The 5801-nt window shown below is 37.7% G+C and overlaps 1 long non-coding RNA gene across 1 annotated transcript; it reads right to left on the reverse strand.

Annotated features, from left to right (window-relative positions):
• Positions 1–2551: 2551 nt before the first annotated feature.
• On the reverse strand, positions 2552–4534 carry LOC120554425. The gene is made up of 3 exons (XR_005638437.1): positions 4350–4534; positions 3283–3475; positions 2552–3141 (listed from the first exon to the last, which is right to left on the reverse strand). It is a non-coding gene; the product is annotated as an uncharacterized LOC120554425 (long non-coding RNA).
• Between the last annotated feature and the right edge of the window lie 1267 nt (positions 4535–5801).

A 5801-nucleotide genomic window follows, 5' to 3' on the forward strand; every position in this document is an offset into this window, starting at 1 on the left:
TTAAAGGGCTTAACAATCTGCTCAGCATGCGACACCCACTTTCATTAGACGCTCGACTCGGATGAGTTACGTGATGATCATAATAATGTGATTCACATGTTTTAAGTGACAAGAGACAATCTCAAAGGATGCTGAAAAGAAGGTAAAAAAAAACTTCAAATCACACCCAAAAAAAAGAAGCAAGATCTCAGTTCCCCTCACACTGTTTGATTGACACATGACCTCTTATTATAGCGTACAGAGACAAAATAATCTGCAGAATACCACCTTAACAAATGTCGTGCAGATTCTCTGGATCTGGGCAGTGGCCATATCATTGTGTTTGCTGTCGAGTTGTGGGTGATGAGGATTGATATTCTGAATCACTGCATTTAAATAAGCTAGTCTCCTACTTAAAAAAAGAGCAATTTTTAGACCTCTAGACCTTCAGAGTCATAATAATACGGTGCACTGTTAGAATATAAAACCACTGTGGGAGGGAACATTTTGCAGTCACAACCTTTTTAGAGTTATCTTTCCGACTTCTGCTCAAGTAGTGAATATTTTTACCCAAAAATAAATAATCTGTGACTAGCAATTACAGTACAAATGTGGTCCACTACACTCCTGCTCAAAGTGTAGATGACACCCGACAGTTTTCATATATGAACAGAGTGGCATTAAGTTAGGGATAATCATGTTCTGCTGCTAATTTAAGGTAATGACAGTATGTGAGTGCATACTGTCTCCATCTCCCCCCCCCCACATCCCTCCCTCATGCATTGGTAATGAGGCGTAGGCTTATTGACTGAGGGTGGAGATATGATTATCTCTCATCCCCTCCTCCGTCCCTCTCCCCCCGTCTCTACATTCTCTTACTCTCTCCCCACCCCGGCCATTCATCAGAAGGGGATAAGGCATGTTTGTTGCATGTATATTGATTTGTGCTGATTGTAAGAAAGCAGGGAGACTCATTACGCATCAAAGACGGAGGCAGAGACGCAGAGAGCCCACCAGGGGCCAAGTGGTGTCTCTGCAGGCCTGCATGGTCCGCAGCTTGGATGATCGGGTCGAGATGAATACTCAGACTGAGGGTGGGCTCTCTGAAGAGCTGGAATAATATATATTTCCAAGGAAATTGTGTGAATCTATTCCAATACAAATCTCTCTTTAACTCTCTCTTAACTCAAGATACTGACACTGTATACCACACACACACACACACACACACACACATATATATATACATATATATACATATATACATATACATACATACATACATATACATACATACATATACACACACACACATTCATATATATATATACACACACATACACATATATATATACATATATACATATATATACATATATACACATATATACATATATATATACATATATACATATATATATATGATATGAGAGGCCGTATAGGAGGTAATTCATACTTCTGTCTTACACACGCTATCATAATCTTGCATATACACCACTATACTCATACACACACACTATTATAATCATTTTACATGTATTTATGAGAGGGTATAGTTGTGTATGTGAGAGAGTATAGTAGTGTGTGTGTGAGAGTATAGTAGTGTATGTGAGAGAGTATAGTAGTGTGTGTGTGTGAGAGAGTATAGTAGTGTATGTGAGAGAGTATAGTAGTGTATGTGAGAGAGTATAGTAGTGTATGTGAGAGAGTATAGTAGTGTGTGTGAGAGTATAGTAGTGTATGTGAGAGAGTATAGTAGTGTATGTGAGAGAGTATAGTAGTGTATGTGAGAGAGTATAGTAGTATATGTGAGAGAGTATAGTAGTGTATGTGAGAGAGTTTAGTAGTGTGTGTGAGAGAGTATAGTAGTATATGTGAGAGAGTATAGTAGTGTATGTGAGAGAGTTTAGTAGTGTGTGTGAGAGAGTATAGTTGAAAAGGAAGTTGGTTTGATCAATCAGGAAGACAGTTTAAATTCTCACTTCCTCATTGGCTAAAGGGGCCATTTTAAATTATCATTATCTGGTGGGCTTGCTGCTTTGAAAGTACAGCTAGCACCAACTCAGAGGAACAAGGAACATTTAAATCAAGCAGCAGAAACTTTAAGGAAAAAAACAACCTTTTTGGACAAAAACATTTATTCTTATTTTATTTAGTTTCTTTTCAAGGTCAGTTATTGTTTGTGGAAGTATATAGTTATGAGGAAAACATTGCTATTTTTTTCACTGATACACTGTGGTGTGTTCAGAGAATTGTGAGGTAAACTGACAATTTGGGCCATGAAAGTGTCATTTTGGAAAGATAAATTTCTGAGCTCAATGGTTATACTCTGACAATCTCTTTCTTGCTCTTGATTAACCAGCAGTTTGAAGAGGATGCCAATCAGGGAAGCTTTGGTGTAGAGCTGAAGATATTTGTCCGAACACGACGGGACCTTAATTTCTATCTTTTACACGTGGCTCCGGGCTGGGCCCCAACAGTGCAGAGGCAATGCAGAACATTTTAGTTAGGAGTGACAACGCTGAAATGAATGAAGACCCCGCCCCCCAAAGTACATTTTGAGACTTCAATGTTGTTGTTCCAGAAAATGACTTTATTTTCAATTAAACAGTTATGAACAGAATTCTAGAAACTGTAGACCCACTAGCCAATGACATTCAATTATTTTTGAGCCTAGTGAACTCTATCAGTGAGCAACTTCATTAGTGTCAAGACAATTAATAAAGGTTAATAAAAGGCCATTGACAAGTTTCCTTTTCAGTCAAATGATTATTCCATTTTCAATTGTTTAAACAAGACATTAATAATGTATTAGGAAATGGTGAGTTATTGACAACGATGCCTCTTCAATTTAGTCAAGTTCAACAGGCAACAGATTTTAATAATGTATATTAAGGAGTTCTTGGAAGTCATTCCTGACCAAATCCCTGAGTGTTTTTAATGCAAAATCCATAGTTTCCTTAAAATCCTCGAATTTTTTCAGGACTGGCAACCGCAGGCAGTTAATGCATGTGTTTGCGGTGGGTAAATGACGGCCTTGTCTGAGGGGCAGCTCATGGAGAAAAACCACTGAAGGTAGTGGGGAGAAGCCCAGGGGTGGAATATCGTTTGCTCCCGTCGCAAAGGCCAGGATACCCCCAAGTTGCAAGGGTCCCTCTTGCTCTGAAAAAGAAATACACCAAAGAACACCAAAAAATAAATTAAACCTAGCATGTAGAAAACTTTTAAAAAGGAGGGAAAGACAAAGACAGACAGAAGGGCATATGAAAAGATTTTTATTCCATAACTAGCAATAATACTTACCCTCAACATCCAGCAGGTAGTCCCTCCAAAATGCACACATTCCTCTGCCCTTCTTTTGTTCCTGCCCACTGCTGACAGTTCTAGTACATCCGCTGTGAGTGGGGATGGCTCGTGACAAAACAGCGGTCTGAAAGCATCTGGGTGCATTCTTATTGCATCAAGAACACCAAGGGTCTTCATCCCCTGCCTGAACCTGTAAAAATGTATCATGAGAAGATACAAATATAATTTTTCAAATTGGATAAATTATCACACAGCACATGAAAGGGATGACTTATAAGACAGTTCAGTTTTTGATTATGCAAAAAGGCCTTGTCTTTGACCACTATCTAAAACGTGATGTTCTTTACGTTTTTAAGATTTTAAGATTTTATATGATACATGCAAGCCTTTATTCGGAGTGTTTGGTTGTACACTGGCTTTTAAAAATATGTTAAATCTTTCATTATTCTTAAACCTTGTAAGGTGTTCAGGTCTGTGGGACCCGTTGTCCCACAAATGATGCTATTTATTATGTTTTGTAACTCAAACTCATTGGCCTTGGCTCATTTTCTTTGAAGAACATAAAAAATAACTTATTTTCAATTAGTGTACACGGTACACCCCCCTACACATAACTAATACAATGAGGTGTTCGGTCTACTGGACCCAAGTGTAATAATTGTAGGTGCTGTGAAACTTTGTACCTGCTATTCTCACACAAAGTTACAAAATTGTTACATTTCAAGTACTTTCACCTGTTCTGATAATGACTGATGATAATGAATGAAAAATCTTGTTTCCATTTTTTTTTTTACCTTTTTTATAATTGAATTTCCTTGTTTACTCACAAAATCATGATCATATGATCTCACAGGAGTAAATGGCAAATATGAACCATAAATGATGTATATATCATTGGTAATTGAGCTTAAGTAAACCTTTTTACATAATTTTTATGGCTGTATTGATTTAAAAGCCTAATAATGTGGTGGGTCCACCAGACCCGGGAACATTGGCTGTGGAACAAAAATATGAACACCTTAGAAGGGTTAATTTTGTTTGCTAAAAAATTGAGTGACACAAACCTTTAAAGTGCTCCACTAACTCGATGAACCAGCTGAAACATGATGATATCCTCCACCAAGAGATCTTTGTCTTCTATGCGTTTCAAAGGCCTTAGACACCCAGCATTGGCCAGATAATCTGTAATAAATCATTGTATAGTATGAACAACACAAGATTAGATATATTAAACAAACTGTTCTTTACTGGAGGCCAGGCCTGTATGTGATGATGAAATTAGGTGATGCATGAATTTATATGAATGACATCTTTTATTTAACTCCTTTAATCACAGTAGTATATTTAGCACTGACCAAGCCTGGTTTAAACATTCATATGAAAGTCAGAAACAAATCACACAGATTGCAGAAATATAAAAACAAATATGTGGCTTCACCACACTTAATCAGGGCTCTCAAGTTTTGAAGACAGGCAAGAGTGACATTCTAAAATGCTTAATAAGCACTTGAGAGCCCTGCTTAGTAGTATTTAGATTATTATTCACTGTAATAAACATATGTAAACATGTATATTGCACTCGTTACTAATAATAATAATAATACATTTTATTTATATAGCGCTTTTCATGGTACTCAAAGACACACACAGGCTAAATATCGTCACCCAGTCAGATGATTGCAACTCAGCTAGCTAGCTAGCCAGCCGATGGAAGACCGAGCATTCTTATTTAACCTATCTTTGCTGTAAAACGCCTACGCCTACTCTCTCTTTACCCAAAGATAGGTGAAATCCAATAAATGCAGAACTACATTGCAATAAGCTGCGCACTGAATAGCAAATTACAATGTGTTTGAAATTTAATAACAGGAGCGCAGCAATGGGTATTACAATTACCAGTATGCTTCCATAACTGCTGCTGCTAGCTGCTAGCTTTTTCTCCTAGTCAAAGTCAAATGTACATTGTACAGTAAATAAACTGTGGTTTATCAATCAATACATCTTATGTAAGCAGATTTATCAACTTACCTCTTCCTCTGATTTCGACGACGATCCAACCAAACGCTGTCTTGCCTTGGTAACGGGGTCCTCCGTGTTGCATTGAGCTAGCTAGAAGTAGCAGTGCTAGCCTGGAGCCAGGTCTGACTGGATTTGCAGTTCCACCCCTGAATAATCTCTGCATCTCCGAATCAGAATCTGTTGGACTTAATTTAATTGTCGAGACATCGTTGACAATAGCTCACCATTTCCTAAATTATTATTTAGAAGACCCACAGCTTCAGTTAGCCTCTCTCTATCCATTACAGCTCCACTTCAGCCAAACTATTATAATGACAGTGCCGGAATTTGACCGACAAATACCGGCTTCTTTGTCAACCAATCAGGAGCTGAGTAATCAAACTGCCTTCCGTTTCAATCAAACTCCCTTCCGTTTCAATCAAACTCCTACACACACACTACTATACTCTCTCACATACACTACTATACTCTCTCACATATACTACTATATTCTCTCA

This window comes from Perca fluviatilis, chromosome 24, assembly GCF_010015445.1.
Source record: "Perca fluviatilis chromosome 24, GENO_Pfluv_1.0, whole genome shotgun sequence".
In the NCBI taxonomy this organism is placed as follows: Eukaryota; Metazoa; Chordata; class Actinopteri; order Perciformes; family Percidae; genus Perca; species Perca fluviatilis.